Source organism: Eulemur rufifrons, chromosome 1 (genome assembly GCF_041146395.1).
Source record: "Eulemur rufifrons isolate Redbay chromosome 1, OSU_ERuf_1, whole genome shotgun sequence".
Taxonomy (NCBI): Eukaryota; Metazoa; Chordata; class Mammalia; order Primates; family Lemuridae; genus Eulemur; species Eulemur rufifrons.
Window position 1 is genome coordinate 95765841 of NC_090983.1, and position 19943 is coordinate 95785783.

Consider the following 19943-nt stretch of genomic DNA (forward strand, 5'->3'; position numbering starts at 1 on the left):
CTCACACACCCTTCACCCAGGTCCACACAACACATCTCGACACACGCACACACACACACACACACACACACACAAGCACATGCACAGACGTGCTTGAATCTAGAGCCAGAGTCAGGGCACGCTACCAGTTAGAAAGTTGCAGCATTTGCAGTTTTGCTGTGTTAACTTCTTAGGGACTCGGGAAAACGGGTTGTGGCAGGAGCTTTTGTTATCTGGAAATAACAAAGCATTTTGTTAGTCTGTCAGAACTCTCCCCCTACTACATTAAACTGCATTTTTTCAACTTGCATGCTTTGTTTTTTTTCATAAGCCCAGGGAGAGTTCATTTCTCCAAGGACAATGAGAAAAAATGCAGAGCGTGAGCAAGAAGGAGATTTACCTAATTTGCTTTTAAATAACTGATTGGAGTTACAGCCACCAAGGACAGGCTGCAGGTAGTTAGCAAAGCACTGAAGGAGTCATTCTGAGAAAGGAAGAGAATGCACTGGGATCATTCACAGTGCGTGGAGGACATTGTTAGCTATAAGCGTGAGGGCTAGTCAGCGTGCCTTATAGGTGGGTATTGCAAAGCCCAGCAGGTCTGCTTCTTCACCAAGGGGTCATCAAACCAGGGTGGTGCACCACCGTCAGGAGAGTTGTGGTTGCTATGGCTGTGAACAAGGTTTGAGATGTGTGAGGAGATGCTGCTGATTAGGGCAAAGAAAAAAAAAAAAAGAGGTTGAAAGGCAACAAGGAAACTAGGTTAACAAAGGTGTTGGAGTTTGTTATATCTTGGGTTCAAATCATGGCTCAACTCCTTACCAGCTGGATGAGGCACATTATTTCTTTGAGTCTCAGTTTCTTCATCTACGAAATAGTGACAGTGATGTTACCTTAATGGAGTTGTTTTGAAGCTTAGAAATAAGATGTGTATAGTGTGTGTCTCAGTGTTCAGCACATGGATGATGGGAAACCAGAAATGGTTGTGAAGATGACGGGGATGTATTTATAGCTGATTCTCAGCTGGGGACGGATGGTACCCAATGTGAGGTGGCAGAGATGACTTCCGAAGGGAATTCATTTCTTCCTGGGGAGAAGGGAGAGTGAGATGAGGTCACATCCATTTCCTGTGGAATGGCTTTATGTTAGAGGCGAGATATGAATCTTTCTTTTCATTGCAGAGTATAAATACGCTCGCTGAAAGGTAGCAAGTAGGTGGACAAAATCAAATAGCTTAAAGGTAGCATAAAAGAAAGATAAAGTATAAAACCAGATTAAAAAGGGACACCATTTCATATTCAGTCAATCTATGCACCATCCCATTCACCGTTTCTCTGATTGCCTCCAGAGTTTATTAGAGCCTACAATGTCTGTGAACCAGACAACCAGCTTTAAGAATGGGAGGAAGGGGTCTGCCTCTATCTTTTTGTCTTGCTATGATACCCAAGGCACAAGCCAAAGAAAATGCACAGACTGGCTGGGCACGCATTCCTCAGCCTGCTCCCGAGCTGGCCCCATCCCACGCACCTCCTTTCTTCCTCTAAGCTTGCTTTGGGGTGACCACTTTCTGTGTTTCCCTCCCAGGATGTTGCCAGTTTATCAGCCTCTTTGCGCAGGACTCTGCCCTGCTCCCAGCTTTATAATCTGCCACCTGCTTTCTGACCTGACGCCTGGAAAGGCTGTGCCTGGAGGGGTGACTGCTTCAGCTGGGCCCATCCACCCACTCCAGGGGAAGCCCTATGGGCACTGCCTTCCCTCTCTGGCCTCTGGTCCCGCAAGGTGGCTTCCAAGAGTGTTCTGAACTCCAGGGAGACCAGGTCTCAGTAATAATGAGATTAACAAGACAGGAGGGAGGAGGAATGATGGTTAGGTCACTAAATTTCGGCTGATAATACATAACACTGTGGTTTACATGGTTATTTTAAAAAAATAGACAATTTCTAGGCTGATGATTCTCAAACTGTGGTCTGAGGACAACCGGTAAGTCCCCAAGACCTTTCAAGGGGATCCTCGAGGTCAGAACTATTTTCATAATAATACAAAGATGTTAGCTGCCCCTTTCATTCTTTCACAAGTGTGCAGTAGAATTTTCCAGAAGCTCCAGGATAGGTGATGGCATTGTTTTTCTCTGCGGTATGTACCTTTGTATTTTAAAAATTTCTCAGTTTGGATTTCTAATTTGACAAATGTTGACAGATAAAACTCACATATACTAAAGCTCTTTGGTGGTTCTCAACAAATTTTAAAAGTAAAGGGGTTTTATTCTATTAAGTGAAGTATCCCAAGAATGGAAAAATAAGCACCACATGTACTCACCAGCAAACTGGTTTTCCTGAGTGCACATTTGGGATTAACACCAATTGGGTATCGGACAGAGGTGGGGGCTGGGGGGAAGGGATGGGTGTATACCTACTTGATGAGTGCGATGCGCACTGCCTGGGGAATGGACACGCTTGAAGTTCTGACTGGGGGGGATAGGGTGGGGGGAGGGGATGTGTGCACACCTACATGATGAGTGTGATGTGCACTGTCTAGGGAATGGACACGCCTGAAGCTCAGACTTGGGGGGATGGGGAGGTATGAGCAATATATATAGCCTGAACTTTTGTACCCCCATAATGAGCTGAAAAACAAACAAACAAAACAAACAACAAACAAAAGAAAAAAAGTAAAGGGGTTTGAGACCAAAATGTTTGAGACCTGCTGTTCTAGGTTATGGTTGTGCTTTCTCTTGAGGGGTGGGGTCAGGAGAGAAATTCACCAGGGGTGGTGGTTATGAAGATTCTCTAGGCTTTGTCAGTGCAAGCACTGATGTCAAAGAGATAATTAACCGTTGCATTAATTACACGTGTTCATTCCTTTGTTTACTGCACAAGGCATAATTTTAGTGTATTGTTTAAGCACATAGGCTCTGGTATTAGATTGCCTGCATATGGATCCTGGCTCAGCCACTTTTAACTCTGACTCTGGGCAAGCTCAGGAATCTTTCTGTGCCTCGGTTTCCTCATTCGTAAATGAGCATGAAAATCCTTTCCTTAAGGAATTATTGTAAAGGCTTAAATGAGATGATGCAGGCAAGTTGCTTAGCCAGTGCCTGCCTGTGCTGTTATTATTTGCCCCTCTCTGCCCTCACCTGCTCTCCCCCCCTACATTCTCCACCTTTCTTTACCTTCCCTGGGTCCTGGGAAGGTGAGGGCAGGGCTGCCCCTATGGACGCATCATTTAGATTTCTTTGCCCTTTGGCTTCCCGTTGAGTTTGGCCAATGTGAGTCACCAGCAAGAGGTGAGAGGTGGGAGGAGAGAGATGTGGGGGTTTTCTTCCCCTGCTTTGTTCCTGCTTTGGTGCCAGCTGTTGCACTGTCTGGGTCCCTCTCCAGCCACAGCTGCATCTACAGACCCTGTGGCTGGGTCCTTTCCGCGGCTCAAGGTCTCAGAGCCCTGGCAACACTGCCTCCTCCCCTTTCCTTCAGTGCAGGGGTGCTGCCAGTCCTGGGGCCTCGCTGTCCCTCCTGGTCGCCTTGTCTGTGCGTACACACCCTGATGCACACCTGTAAATAGTCTCTTTTTAAGTTCTCTTCAAGATTCCAGTGAGCACATCTTGTTTCCTGCCAGCATCCTGGCTGACACTCCGGTGACACCCTGGTTCTCAGTAGCCGTCAGAGGCGACCACAACTCTGACAGTTGCTGCTGCAGGTGCTGACGGCCAGCTGTTCCTACTGCTTCCCCGACCCCCCTCTGTGCTCCTCCTATGCTAGACACAGCCGGGGCAGTGTTTGCTCTCAAGGAGCTTGAGATCTAAGTAAAGAAATTATTAGGTCAGAAGGAGGACAAACAGGTGGAAAGGAAGTGGCTAAGAGCGGAGAGCGGGAACCAAATTGTGGCTAGGAACTGTTCCCTGGTGGGAGCACACACAGGAGCTCCTAGCGAACTTTAACTGACCTTGGGCTCATTACCATCTAATTAGCATAGCATGGGTGGAGTTTTCATGAAGGATTCTGGGAAGACGCATGCATAGTAAGGAAGCTGTTACATAACCTAACCTGTTATGTAACGGGGTATGTACTCTGTTATGTAACCCCAACCTGTCAATCACCCCAAAGGCCAGAAACGGCAACCAATCCTGCCAGGAGAAAGGCGGGACAAACCAGTGAGTGTATAAGATGCAGCGTGCGCTCAGCCTTCGGGGGCTCCTGGAGGGTGACCCGTCTGCCCCTCTGAGACGTACTTTGGCTTTGCGTTGAAGGTTGTGTGTGAGATTGCTTCGTATTTGTGATCACTGCGTCGCCAGTTAGACTTGGCACCAGTATTCCTTCTTGACGCTGGAAACCGGGGGATGGGGAACATCCGCACAGACCTACCAGGACCGGACGTTTAGGAACCAGAGAGTTAAGCAGAAACCCAAAGCCGTAAATGCTAAGTGCCAACATGGCTAGTGTCGAACGTAAGTTCTCCTGGAGTCCAGAGGAGGCAGAACTGGCTCCTAAGAAAGGAGTCACTTTTCAACACTGCCGCAGAAGCTGTCGCGCCGAGGTGGGGTGGGCGCGGCTCAGGCACGGTGGGGTGGGGGGACATTAGAGTGACGTGATGTGAACTGCAGCGGGTGGAGCGACCTGGCTGGAGTCTGATCCAGGGCTGGGCGAGGCCACTGAGGAACAGGGCTTCTTCCCTTGGAGTCACTCCAGGTTTGTAAGCAGGAGCCAGTGCGACGGCGGTCATGGGCTAGAGGCAGAACGTGGCAGCCAGCGGAGGTGATGTGACCACGCTAGGGAAGAGGGAGAGGCCCAGACTGGGAAATGGCAGGGAAAGGAGAGGAGAGCTGGGCAGGAGAGGCATCTGAGGTTGTGGGCCCGTCTCCAGGCATGTGGGACAGTTAAGCCCAGCTCCTCCCTCCCCATGACAGGGTCAGCGGAGGCTTGTCGGGCCCCTGGGGATGGTGTGTTATTTCTGTTGCTCTCTGTGGGTAACCTGGGGCAAGTTGCTTTTCCTCTCTGGGCATAAGTCTCCTTATCTGGAAGATGAGGGTGTGACACCCGTGGTCCTTAGGACCCTCCTGGTCTGACACCCTGTAAGTCTACACTGCAAACACCACATTGACTGTCACTCCCTCTGGTAGTACTTCAACTCCAGCAGAGAGTTTGCTTTCAAAGAAGAGACTGATAAGAGGAAGGCCTAGTACTAGTCCCACTAATACTAGTGTTCCTGCTGTTTTCTAGGTACTGTCTATGCAAGATCCATAAGGTATCTTATTGAATTGTCCCAGGACCTTTCCCTCAGCATTGAATTTGGCTAAAGTAACAAAAAACCTGACTTAGAGTGGTTAAATCAACAGAGTTATATTTTTCTCATATAACAAGAAATCTGGAGGCAGTTGCCTGCTGGCCTTGATTCAGTGGCTGAGATATGGCAGGGCAGATATCTATATATCTATATCTGTATCTATATCTATCTATGCCTTTTCCCTCTTGGCCACAGAAGTGCTGCTGCAGCTCCAGCCATCACCTTTGTAAAAGCACAGTATGGGGGAAAGGACACTGCAAGGTGCATCTGTAGGCCCTTTTTTTATTAGTAAAGGAAAGCATTTACAGAGGAAGAACATGAGGCCTAGAGAGGTTGAACCACTTCCAAACACTGACAGTGAGTATGACTCTGCCCCAGAGACCCAGCTCCTCCTCCTTTCTAGTTCTGGAATAGCAAATCTGCTTGCAGGTGCCTTACACCACCAGGAGGCCTTTGTGTTCACTGCAGGTTAGTGGCCAGAGGGGAACCCACATTGGGGGATATCCTCTAGGTTTCCTGGAAGTGCTCTGAAGCTGGGTTTGTGTGCTGGGACCAGGCCTCCCATTCTTGGTGGGAATAAATGATACAATATTCAGGCAAAGGGTGCAGCCTTTAATTGTGATTGAGAAATGGACAGCCTCCTTTCCCAACAGTCCTGCTCCATCCTGACACCTTTCCCCCCTCCTGTGTCTCCTTCACAGCACAGGAGGGATGTTTCAGGGTAAAGTGTTCCACTTACTGAGTCAGCTCTACCCTGCCCTGGAGCTTGAGCACCCAGGTAGGCACGGACCCTGTCTGGACTGTAAGGTTCAGCAAAGAGCACCAAGGTACAGGGCAAATGTGGTTTGTTTTGTTTTTTTCCTCCACTGGAAAATTACCAGATAATTATTTCTTTGCAGAGATTTAATTTAAGTGGAAGCAGAGACCTTGAAACAAGTTGCAAATTAGCATAAGTGTGGAGAATTGGGAACATGAACACCAGACTTCCTGCTCTTTTGCATTTCTTTGTGGAGAAGTAGTGGGAAGGCCGAGGACTAGTCCAGCGTCAGCCCAGGGCTGTATCCTCCTACCCCCCTCCCCCAGTGGTTTTCTTCTGATCACGTTTGTTTTCACATGTGGCTGTGGGAATACCACTGTACTGTGTCCAGGCTGCCTGGGATGGGTGTATGGGTGTGGGCTGGTGGGGAAGGCATCCAGTGTAGGTCCTTGGATGTATTTTCTTGGTCCTGAGAATTCCAGCTATTGGAAGGGCTGTTTCCTAATTTGAAATGACATCTGAGCCTGCAACTGTCTGGCTTAAAGCTTGTCCTGGCCCCTGCCCACCTTCAGAGCCTGCCCTTTCCCCTTCCCTCCCACCAGCGCCTGCAGGGACCAACACTGTGAACTCCTTGTGCACCACAGGCTCTTTCTCAGGGCCCTTTGCCCACGTTCTCCCTGCGACCTGCAGCACCCTCCCTAGCTACATCTGGCCGGTACTCACTCACCTGTCGGAACTCAAGAACCCATGCCTGAGTTCTTAGAAACAGCAAGGGGATTCTTCTTTGGGCTCCTGTCACATCTCTGTGAGGCATTCCTCCATAGTCCTGAAATTAGCTCTTTGCTTTTCTTTCTCGTTAAGGATGTATGAGATCTGCGAGAATAGGGAGGGACTGTGCTTCATCCATTTCTGAATGCCCAGCCCTGGCACAGTGCCTGGCCCAGAGCAGCACTAGTAATTCAGCGTTGCCCTACCCTGAACAAAATGCAAGGCGTCTCCAGTTCGATTTTGGAGTGAAGACCAGCCAAGGTCCCTCTGAACAATGGAGTCCCCGGAAACCTCGCCCGGCTGCATGATCTCCAACCTCCTGCAGGATCATCTCAAGACAAAATGGTCTTTGAGCTGGTGCAGCAAGCACACTCTCTGTATCCTTTCTTGAGATTGTTCCCATTTAATATTTGTGCCTAGACGCACCCGTTCCTGCTGGAGGGTTTTAATAGCCCACTTGACATTTTCCATTTTTTGGATGGTTGTTCCTATTAAATTGTTGTAATGAAACAAATGAACATTACTTTTTATTTTTTTCTTTCTTCTTCTTCAAAATCTGTTTCTAAATGGACTGTGTACCAAGCTTACAACAGCAGTAGATATTCCCTGGATGACTGAGCTGGTGCCTTGAAAGAAACAGCATCCAAGTGGGCATTAGAGCCAGGTCCCTACGAAGATCGTCTCCTGCTGTTTCATTTTAGAGGAGAGAGAAAGAGACTGGAGCGGGAAGAAACTGCCGCACTCACATTGTCAGTGGTGGAGTTGGCATTGCTGTGTATGAATCCTTATTTGTATGTGTTTATTTTTTTCAATTATCAATAAAATTGTCTTATACTAAAGGCTATTCTCAACTCATGAAGTCTAGGAATAAGAATAAAAAAATATTAGCCCTTATTTTTAGCACCCGAAACAATCACAACATTTTAGGGTTTTTATTAGTCAGTTTTTCTATGTGTATATATTTTACACTTATTTTAATACACATGTAAATTTAAAAAGAAAAAAAAAATATGAAGAAGAAAATGAAGAATCACTGAAAACTCCAGTCCCCAGAGTTAAGTACTGTTAGCAATTTGGTATGTAGTCTTCCAAAATGCTGTTTTTTCTTCTCCTATGGAAATAAAAAATGGGATCACACTATGTATCTTGTTTGGTAAGTTAATTTTTGTCACTTACTAATGTGTCATGAATATCTTCTAGAACCCAAAAGTAGCCTCATTTTTGGTGACTGGATAGCAGCCTATTGTATACATGTGCCACAATTTATTTATCAAAATTGTTAGACATGTAAGTTGTTCCCTGTATTTTTTTTTTTTACTGTTATATATAGAACTTTACCTTTGAATGTGGAAGAATACATTTTTTCACTCATTTATTATTTTGTTAGGATAAACTAGCATGAGAGTAATTTATAGGTCAGGAGTGGGGAACCCGCAGCCTTCTGATGTCAAGATTGTTCTTTATGAAGCACCAAAGGAGGCAAGAAAGGCTTCATCTTTCTCTGCTGCACCCCTTTTAATAAAAGGATTTGTTACATAAAATTTGGATTCAGTCAAAAGGCAGCACTTAAGGACCTAGAAGGCCACACGCGGCCTTGAGACCTAGCACGTTTTAGAGATATTTGACGTGGACCGCCAAACTGCATTTCAGAAGAACAGGTCATTTCTTACGGAAGTGCATGTGAAAGCTCATTTTCCACGTCCTTGCCTTGCTCCATTCAAGTAGACTTATGTCATCAGTTTTGGTGAATTTGTATCTTTGAAAATCAACCGTTTCACTGAGATTTTAAGATTTATTATCGTACAGTTTGTACATAGTTTCCTCTTATAATGAACAAACAACCATTTCATGACTGTGGTTGAAAGCCCTTTCTCATTCTTAACATGTTGTTAAGAAGGGCAGAATGCTGTGAGCATACTTCAACATTGTTACTTTTCTCCTTCCCCTGCTGTAAGCAAAAGTGGATTTTTCTTTAGTATTCACCGCTCAGGAGAGCTCCTAGAGGTAAAACAAAAGTGTGGGGGTCCCCCTAAGACTAGGCCCCCATGAAGTTCTTAAACTCTGACTTTGCTCACACAGAACCTCCAGCAACTCGTCAATTACAGTTCTGGGTTTTCTACCCTGGCAACCGGTTCTGGTGGAGATTTTTGCTGCTGGGCTGCTGTTCCAGGAAGCTATGATTCCTGTATCCACCTGTCTGTCTCTTCAACTGTGGGGGCAGAGGTTTGCCCTGTGACCTCAGTTCTCTGACAAATCTGAGAAGAGTTGTCAGTTTTCAGTTTCTTCAGCTCTTTCCTTATGAGGATAAAGAACTGACGCCTTCCCCGTGCTTACCTGTGCGACGGAAACTGCAAGACCTCTATTCTTAATGTTCCCGATTTCTGTTTTTCTCTTTTGAATTATCTAGCATTGCAAGATGCTTGTCTATATTTATTGGTCTCTTCACAAGTTCTTTTTATTCATTCTGCTTTTTAGGATTTGGATAAATTACTTCCAGCTTTCATATTTAAAAAATTTCTTCCTCCTTCTTTCTTTAGGTTTTATTTTGCCGTTATTTTCTAGCTTTCTGAAGTAGTTTATTTTTATTTAGTTATCTCTTACGTTTACTTTTACTCCTTTGTTCTGCTGATCTCTTTAGGGGAGTGGATTATCTGCGTGCCTCGGCCATAAGCTTCTTTGGGGCGAGGATCCTGCTTTCTCCAGACCGCAGTGCGGCGCACAGCGCAGGTGCACGGTCCACAGTGGCCGAGTGCGGCACCACAGGAGCTGGTGCACGTTACACCAGCGTCTGTCCTCCTTACTCCATGTACTGTATTTTCATGTTTAAATTTATTTGGCTGTTCCTTCAACATTTTAAATATTTTGCATTAAAAAGTGTTGCCTTTTTTGGCCCAACTGTCCCATAGATGCAATTTTATATCTCGGTTTGTAAAATTTAGTCTAGTAATCATATTTTTAAAAAAAGTTTTTATAATGCTATTATGGAATCATTTCTGTTCACTGGATGTATTATATTTTACCTAACCATTAACCTATTGATGTAAATTTGAGATAGTGCCAATTATTTTTGCTATTGAAAGAAATTATATGAATATTTTATACATACAGTTTTAAAAGTACTATAGAAACTTTCTTCATGATAATACCACTGTAGTGACACTTATGGGTCAAAGACCTGAATATTTAATTGTTATATTTTGACTATCGGTTTTCCAAAAGAGTAGAACAAAATGTGGCAGCCACCAGTGACACCTGGATGTGATTGTCTTCCTGCAACTTTGCTAATTTGGGGTGCTGGTCATCTCTGCCTTCTGTCTCTGGCCAGTGCTGCCGGCGCTACACTGTAACCCCCTCTGTCTCTCCCTAGATCTCTGAAGACTTTTCCCAATTTCTTGAATGGAAAGAAGGTGAGACTGAGAAAGATCAAGAATTAAGATGATGCACTTAATTATTTACTTTGATTATTCTTCTATTTTTGTTTAACAAAACTAAGATTGATGGAGGCTTTTTGAAGTCACAGAAGTACAAAGAAGAAAATAAGCCCAAATGGCCCATCTAGTATTGAAGACATTTCACAGGTTGGGAAAAATCAAACCAGGTAGAGTAGAAGAACATGGAAAGTGAAAGCCTCATTTCCCATTTTCTGTTCCTCTCCCTGGAGGTAACTGCTTCTGAATGTGTCTTTGATTCTTTCCAGAACAAATTTATATATGCTTACTAGAAAATTTATTATATGTCATAGAATCCAAGATGCTTTGGTGTCAGCCTTTTTTTGCTCTTATTGGGAAGTGTCAATGGACCTTGTTCACGTAGGCTTTGCAGCTGCCACCTGGCTGGAGTGGTGGTGTGACATCCTGAGTTATAAGGGCCATCCTTAAAAAAAAATGTTTTTTAATACAAAGGTTACATGTGCATCTTCGAGTCAACAGAACTGTGTGTCTCTAGGTCCATATATTTTTATCTGCATAAAAGGATCATGTTATTCACACTGTTTTGCATCTTTCAGAAAAGTTAACTAAATTTTACCAGGTCATGCAACTAGTAAAGGGAGAAGCCAGAATTTGAAACAGATTTGTCTATTATGTCAGCATGTATTTTTAACTGCTGTGATATCTGCCTCTAGGAGGGCACACTTGGGACTGATCGAAGTGCCAGGGAAGAAGAGCCAGAGTCAACGTGAGAGACGACTGCAATGGTGTGGTCTGTTCAAGCCGTCACCTGCCTTGTGAAGGGATGAGCCGGATGCAGACACGTTTTGGTCACATGATCTTCAGCTCTAGATGTTACGGAAATATTTCATTCAAGATAATGAACCCGCAAGCTGTTTCGCATTTAGAGTGGGGGAGCTTTCGTGGGAAAGATGCCGGGGCAGGTTTGCAGTGCGCAGTGGAGTGTGCTTCTCGAGGGAGGCCTGAGGCCGGGCATTGCATCCTCTCTGCCCCGACTCACAGTGGAACACTGAGCCAGTCTTGCCTTTGTGCCTCAGGTTCCTCATCCGCAAAATGCGAGGAGAAGCTGGACTTAATGCATTTGAATGTACTTGCTAACTTATTGATTCCATGACTACGTTTTTTTGAACTTACAGTTTTGTTGGGTAGGAAGAAAAATCTTATTAGATACTGATGTTCAATGAAGTCTTTTCAGCTCGGGCTAGGTAGCACTGGGAACTTTTTCTATTTAAAACTCTCAAAAGTGTGGAATCAGCTTAAGTGTTTATCAAGGGACGAATGGATAAAAAAGATGTGGTGTATGTACACAGTGGAATATTATTTAGCCATGAAAAGAAGGAAATTTTGTCATTTGCAGAAACATAGATGGATCTGGAGGACATTATTTTAAGTGAAATAAACCAGGCACAGGAAGACAAATATTGCATTTTCACACTCATATATGGGGCCTAAAAAAAAATGATCTCAAGGAGATAGTGACTAGAATGGTGGCTACTAGAGGTTGGTGGGAAGGGGTAATGAAGAGGTGTTGGTTAAGGGGTAATTCTGTTAAATAGAAGGAAAAAGTTCTAGTGTTTAATAAGTGTAATAGGGCAACTATAGTTAACAATAATTTATTATATTTCAGAATAGCTAGAAGTTTTCAAATGTTCCCAACATAAAGCAAAGATAAATGTTTCAGGTGAATCGTGTCCCAATTACCCTGATTTGGTCATTATATGTTATATGCTTGTATCAAAATATAACATGTACTCCATGAATATGTACAATTATTATGTATCAATAAAAAAATTAAAAAAAAATCAGCAAGAACAACAACAAAGAAAACTCTCAAAAGGAAACACATGGCCATTCTGTCTTATCTTTTTCAAGACTTCAGAGTGGCTGACAGCAAAAAAAGTGAGCAAAAGTGCAGAGGTCTGGAGTCAGAGCGAGCTTCATCTGTAACAGAAGTAATGATGTGCCACGTCCTGATTCCTAACGCTGGGGTATCTTACTTGCAGATGACTCCCTGGCCTCACTTCTGGGATGTTACAGCTAACACCTTCACCCCATGACAGGGGCCTAAGTTGCCAAGGCATGAACCAGGGTTTTTAATCCTTCCATAGGAGACTATAGGTTGTGGGGTGAGATTACTGGGAGCAAGAACACATTTGCACACTTTTATTTACATGTGGGTTACACAGACTCTTTCTGGCTACCTGTCTCATTCATTGATTCATCCATTCTTTCTACTAATTCTACTAATAATTCATAATTCTAATATTGAGCACTTACTGTGCATCCAGCATTTTCCTAGGTGCTGGGCTGAAGTAGTGAACAGACAGGAAAACAATCTGTGCTCATGGAGCTCTCATGCCACCAGGGAGATAAACAAACAGATCCACGAAATGAGAGTTATTATGTCAGGCAGTGAGGGGGTAAAGTGCTGGGGAAAAACGAGGCAGGTTGAAGGCCCCAGTGGTGGAGCTGGGCGGAGGCGGCCATGGTGGCTGTCTTAGGGAGGGTGGCTGAGGAAGCCTTTCCCGGGAGGCCACATATCAGTGAAGGGAGAGAATTTTTCTAGGCAGGTGAATAAGAAGAAAAAAGGCCCCGAAGGGCAGGTGAGCTTGGTGTGCTCCAGAAACAGCGAGAAGGCCCGCGTGGCAGGGAAGGGATTAGTGGGCGAGGCGTCCAGAGAGCCGTGGAGGGCTCAGGTCAGCCCTTGCCTGTCATGGCGGGAGACATGACTTTTACCCTGGTTCCGTGGGGAAGCCAGAGAGGGTTTGGGAGGAGGTGAAGCATGCTCTGCTTTATGTTTACGTCTAGCTGCCTTGGGAAGAGTTAATTACCTAGCAAGAGTTGGGGGAGGGAGGGAGCCGCTGAGTGGCTCCTGCAGAATCTGGAGGAAATGATGGGGCCACGAGGGTGGTGGCAGAGATGGTGGGAAGTGGCTCGCTTCTTGACACATTTTGGAAGAGCCAAGGGGATTCACTGCCAAATTGGATGTCAGGGCTGGGGGAAAGAGAAGAGGCAAGGAAGACAGATTTTTGGCTTCAGCAACTGGGTGAATGGACGTGCCAGTTACAGAGGTGGAGAGGCCTGGGAGGGGGAGTGTTTGCCAGCGCGCAGGCGCGGCGGACCTGCCATTAGGTGTCTGAGGGGAGGTGCTGGCAGCGGAGTCAGGTATATGCATATCTGGGCAGGCAGTGGTCTGGACTGGGGGAGTATTTAGGTGTCTGCAGCGGGCATGTGACTGTTACGAAGACCTGGATGGAGTGCGAGGCAGCCTTACAGTGTGCTGACGTGGGCGATGCCACGTTCACACCTCGCTTGGGTTGGCTCCAGGTTGGGAGGTTGTAGGTGGGTAGGTTGAGGCTCCAGGTGGGCCGAAGGTCCCTGCCGGCTCTCCATTCCAGCGCTTCCAGGAGCTCTGAACTCACAATTACTGGGCAAGGGGCAACATTGATACGGCTAATACTTTAATCCTCCTTTAAGTCTTTGTTAAACTCTATTACCTTTTGATTAGGACTAAGGGTGAGAAAGAGGGATGATGGCCCCAGACCTCCGACACATTGATGCCGTGGCTGGTAACCCCCTTGAGAATCAACTCCAAGGTTGCTACATGAGATGCAGGTACTATGTGGGGGAGATCAAGCTCCTGCCTGTGACCACGGCACCTGGGGTTTCTAGACAGTGGCCATGCTGTAGGCCCCAGGGCCATGGGTCCCATGGGGGCCTTTAGCTCACTCAAGTGGTTTTGGGTTATGCCACATATACCTGCACATAAGAAAAAGCTGCTTTAAAATTGCAGTCCCCCAGTGACCTCCTTCTCCTGGCGCATGGCCTGACCTTCACACAGGCCATCCACATCACCAGGCAAAGATGGAGTTGCTTCCAGCTGTTCCTTGACCTTGGAGAGCATCCCTGGGCCTCCAGCTGTCTGATGGGACCTCTCTGGGTCTCACTTCCCTCTGCTGCTCGCTCTCCACCCCCAGTAAGAGGCCCCCAGGAGGATCCTGATGTGCTTGGCATCTCACAGGTACGCAGGGAAACTTTGCTGGATGAATGAGTGCCCAAGAATTCTGTAGGGAAGTCAAGGCTGCACAGTCTTTGCTTTTGCAAATACATGATAAATATTTGAACGAAAATTGCAACCTTTAACTTACCATTTTCTAAGATCAAGAATTTCAAAGGAGATGCTTGTGATTCAGTTGACAAATTAATTCAATCATTTGACAATGTAAAAAATTTATTATTTCACTTTTTCCCAGCTTTCTTAAGGCATAATTGACAAATAACAATTACATAAATTCATGAAACACAAAGTGATGTTTTGATTCATGTAAATATTATGGAGTGATTACATCAAGCTAATTAACATATCCATCACCTCACATACTTATTTTTTTTTTTTTTTGTGGTGAGAACATTTACTATCTAATCTCTAAGCAATTTTCAAGTATGTACCACCCTGTTGTTAACTATAGTCCCCAGAATTTATCATCCTGACTATAACTTTGTACCATTAACCAACATCTCCCTGACCCTCCCACTCCCACTCCCACCCCTTCCCTGATGGCCACTATTCTTCTCTCTGCTTCTGTGAGTTTGAATATTTTAGATGGCACATATAAGTGAAGTCACATAGTCTTTTTCTTCCTGTGCCTGGCTTATTTCACTTAGCATAATGTCCTCCAGGTTCATTCATATTGTTGCAAGTGACAGGATTTCCTTCTTTGTTAAGGCTGAATAGTAGTATTCCAGGGTGTGTGTGTGTGTGTGTGTGTGTGTACACATATACCAAATTATCCTTATCCACTCATCTGTTGATGGGCACTTGGGTTGGTTCCATACCTTGACTATTGTGAATAGTGCTGCAGTAGACATGTGAGCGTGGATATCTCTTCCACACACTGTTTCAGTTCCTGTGGATATACACCCAGCAGTGGGATTGCTGGATCATGTGGTTCTATTTTTAGCATTTGAGGAGCCTCCATACTGATTTCCATAGTGGCTTGTACTAATTTACCTTCTAACAGGATACAGGGGTCCCTTTTCTCCTCATCCTCATCAACACTTATTTTCTGTGTATCACAAAGATTTATTGATCACTTGTATATCAAACATTCTTCTATGCGTATAGATGCAGCACTGGCTAAGACAAGTCCTTGCCTTCCCAGAGTTTACATTTTGGTGGCAGTAGGCAGGCGATAGATACATAAGCAAATAAAATATAATATAATGTCAAGTAGCTATAAATGCTATGAAGAATGATGAAGTAGTGTGAGGAAACAGAGTATGGCAGAGGTGCAGGTTTGGATGGGGTGGTCTAGGCCTTCTGAAGAGGTGACTTTGGTCACAGAACTGAGTGAATTGAGGAAGATAGTCATGTGAGGGTCTGTGGTGGGACAGTCAGAAGGAACTGCAGTGCAAAGGCCCTGTGGCAGGAATGAGACGGCATTCCTAGGCAGCCAGCAAGGAAGTCACTGTGGCTGGAGCTTAGTGGGAGCTGCCAGAGGGCCTGCAGGCCTTGGCGAGGAGTTTAGATTTTATCCAACGGGGGCTGGAAGCTGACTGCTTTTGAGTAGAGGAGTGATGGGATCTGACTTAGGTTTTCAAAGAAGCAACCTCGCCACCCCGTGGCTAGTGGATTGCAGGGGATTGTAGAGTAGGTGAGGAGACCGGCCAGGAAGCCTGTACAGCCAAGGGAGGGATGGGACTGGGTTAGGAGGGCAGCAGAGGGTAAGAAGGGTCAGGTCCTGGATATACTCTGAGCTACAGGATGTGCTGATGGTTTGAATGTGGGATGAGAGACAAAGAGGTGAGACAAAGGCACCTCTAAGAGTTTGGGCTGAGTAACCAGGAGGAGAGGGAAACAGAGCCAGGAACAGACGGGGTGTGATGTGGGTGGGTAGGGGGCTCGAGGTACACTCTTGGGGACCACCCAAGGTAGATGATACTTAAAGCCACGAGACTGGATGAGCTCGTGGAGGAGAGGAGTTAGTGATGGGGAGGAGATGGGGGCCACGTGTGCCGGGACGGTTGGGTGTGACGCCCTATTTTCCCCCTTTTCTTTATTCTTATAGGAGAGAAATAACTGGCCAAAATTCCTTCTTAATTGGGGCTAACTTGTCACATGGCAAACCTCTTTCCCCGTCAAAGAGGGTCAGTGCCTCAATTATCTCCGCAGAGCAGATGCGGGCGCTCAGGGAGCTCAGGTGACACATGTGCTTATCACTGGCTCTTCTTCCATAAATCCCTCGTGCCTGTCTTTTTGTCTTTTCCTTTTTTGCCTTGTTAACCAGTGTTGGCACAATATACAGTCAGGCCAAAATCAAAACGCCCACTGTTTTTACTCTCCCAACGAGACCGCTTGGCCCACAGATCTGCTTTTGGGAGATGATAAAGGAGAGACTGTCAGTTTGCTCCCAGGCCTGTCCCAAAGCCGCCCTGTGCCTCACTGCAGCACCCAGGAGGACAGGTGGCCGGTCAGGCCCTCAGAAAGCTCTGTGCTCAGGAGTTTTCGGCTTGTTCGTGTTTCCAACAGCAGATGTGTAAGAATCTGAGGGTGTCCTCACGAGGAATTTGGTGTGGAAACCAGGTATTCACTGAGTGTTTCTGGCAACTCAATGGAAGGAACGAGAGTCCTAACCTATGGGCGCCCTCTGTGGCTGGACACTCTCATGTGATTCCCAGAGAGGTGGGCGCAGGCCCAGGTGCTGCCACACGGTGCTGGTCACCAGCGGATTCTTGTTCCCCTGAAGAAATGGCTCCAGGGACCATCTGCTTCTCTGGCAGAAAGATCAGTTCTACCCCGGGAACCCCAACGACCAGACGGAGTCCCCAGGCCCTGTAGAGGTCACCGGTAGCTGATGCTTCAGTGTCCTCCTAGTGGAGGTCCCAGGTGGCACAGGGACCCAGTGAGTCTGAGGACCCTTCAGCATTGTTATATTTGCTCCAACTCTCATTTCCCTGACTCCTGTATTCGAGGAGGCACCAGAGACTGGCATTTTGTTTTGTCGAAAGGTAAGGTGCACGGCATATCGGATGGAGGTCCTCAGCGTTCCAGAGGAGTAAGCCGGGGCTTATTGGTGACGTGGGCTGGTCCATCCGTGCGTCTCTCTCCCCGCTTCCTCGTAACGGGTTCTCAATGCTTTTCCCACCTGATGGAGACTCTCTCCAAAAATGCTCACTAAACCCAGGTCACCAGGCGGTGATCTTTAATGCTTTAAATCTGCACTATCTGATATGGTATTCATTGGCGACCCCTTGAAATGTGGCTGGTCAGAATTCAGATGTTTTATAAGCGTAAAATATATCACCAGATTTCAAAGGCTAATATGGTTAAAAAAAGTAATGTATCTCATTAATAATTTTGTATATTGATGGCATGTTAAAATGACAATATCTGGGAGATATTAAGTTAAAGAAAATACATTATTAGAGTTAATTTTGCCTGTTTCTTTCCATTTTTTTTAATGTGGCTACTAGTGATTTAAGTACATGAGTGGCCTGCATTCTATTTCCCATGGGACAGTGTTGCCCTAAAGAGGCAGTCCCCTCTGAGCCCACAGATGGCTTGCCATGTGGAGTGGCGTTTCCAGAACGAAGCTGTGACCTGCTGCTCCACGGTGTGTGGCACTCCCGCGGCCCCACGGTAAAGCCCAGGTCCCACAGGATGACTTCCAAGGCCAGCTGTGAGGCTCTGCCCTCATGATCCAGTTACTTCCTATTAGGCCCCATCTCCTGACACTGTTGGGTTAGGGATTAAGTTTCCAACACATGAATTTGGGGACACATTCAAACTGTAGCAGGATTTTTCATAAAAGGGGAGCTATGGTCTGAATGCTTGTGTCGCCCCAAATTCATACGCGCTAAGATCCTAATCCTCAAGGTGGTGATGGTATTAGGAGGTGGGGCCTCTGAGAGGTCATTAGGTCATGGGGGTGGAGCCCTTGTGAATGGGATTAGTGCTCTCATAAAAGAGGACCAGAGAAACCCCTTGCTCCTTCCACCCTGTGAGAAAGATGCCATCTATGAACCAGGAAGCAGCACCAGGCACTGACTCGCCATCACCTTGATCTTGGACTTCCCAGCCTCCAGAACTGTGAGAAATAGATTTCAGTGGTTTGTAAACCACTCAGTCTGAGATGTCTTGTTATAGCAGCCCAAGGGACTAAGGCAGAGGTGAAGCATCGTCTTCTCTTTCAGATTGTCAAAACACCAGTGACAATGACATTGTCCATTGGCTGGCATCCAAGGTGCCAAGCCAAGAGCTCTCACACTTGACTGTCCATTTTAAAGGCCATCCCTGGTTTCTCAAAGTTGTCCGTATGGTTGAGTCTTCCTTCTCTCCTCAATACGAGAGGACAGGAATATTCCTCCCTGGTTCTCCACAGAGAAGGGTCAAATCCTCTGTCAAGTGGTGGAGTGAAGCTAATGTCTGTGGGGACAGAGAGGGAAGGAAGGTTTTCTTGGCTCCTTCTATGCCCAGGCACTGCCTGGTTCTTCAGATCCAAGTTTCATCAAATCCTCACAACAGCCCCGCAAACAGGTGTCACCATTAATATTTAACAGACAAGGAAGCCAAAGCGTTGCCAGGTTAAACGACTTGCTCAAGGGCCCTCGGAAGTGGCTGAGTTGGGCTTAGTATATGTGCTTTCTTAATTTGGGGGGGGGTCTCCTTTCCTTTTGTCAAGTTACCAGCCATCACTCCCTGCTGCTGGTGGCACGGCTAACAGAGTCAGCTTCTTGCTTTACAACTCTAATTTGTTGCTTTTGATTTGCTCTAAGCAGGAAGATGAGAAACCCCCGCTTGTTCAGCTGCTCTTCAACAGCGAGGCCCAGGGCTCTTGCTATGTATCTCTGGGCCTTTAAAGAAACCCAGGCTGCTCACTCACAGGCACCAGGCAGCACGTGCTCTTTTCCCACTGCAGCCACTCGGGGTTTCGTGTTCACTCAGGACCTCCTCCCAGGAGCCAGCCTAATCCCGAGTCTCTCTTCTTGTGCCTGGTGTTTGAGTCCTCTGGCTCCCAGTACCTGCTCTAGGCTGAAGTTTTGATTTGGTGATGTGTGCGCCCTCTTCTCTGGCTTATCGTGTGCTTCTTAGTGTGCAGGCTTCCTGATTTTACCTGCATCCTTCAGCTTTGAAGAAGTGAAGTTTGGCTGCCTGGCCCAGGCCCGCAGCTCTCCTGCTCTGTGGACTAGCTTAGACTTCCAGGGGCGTGTGGGGCAGTCAGGAACTATACACTAGGGTCTAGTGGCTTGGCCACTCGGGGGCCAGGTCTTTTTGCTTCTTAACTGTATCTGGATTCCAGAGACTTAAAGTTGTCTGAAGTTTGGAGCATTACTGTATATAATTGCAGCTAGTTTTGGAAATGTAAATATATACATATTTGCTTGAACAATAGAAGTATACGTGAAACTTCAAAGGTATGTGTGCATGTGGGTTTATGTGTATGTACGTAATTTTTTGATGTTTTTATTCTTTAATAACGAATGATTCCAAAGAATAAATAGTTCCTAGATGCCCTGGTTGTTGGTATGAAGTTTGGAAAGGAACAGATTCTATAACTTGTGCTCAAACCTTCGCACTTATACATTCAGTTAAACCACCAGAATGGGTAGGAGAAGAGTTGCCTGAACACTGACCCCAGACCCACAGTGGTGGAGGGGCACCCAGAGATGGGGTTCTTCATCTTTAAGGTAAGGCGTTCCAGGTCATTCTGCAG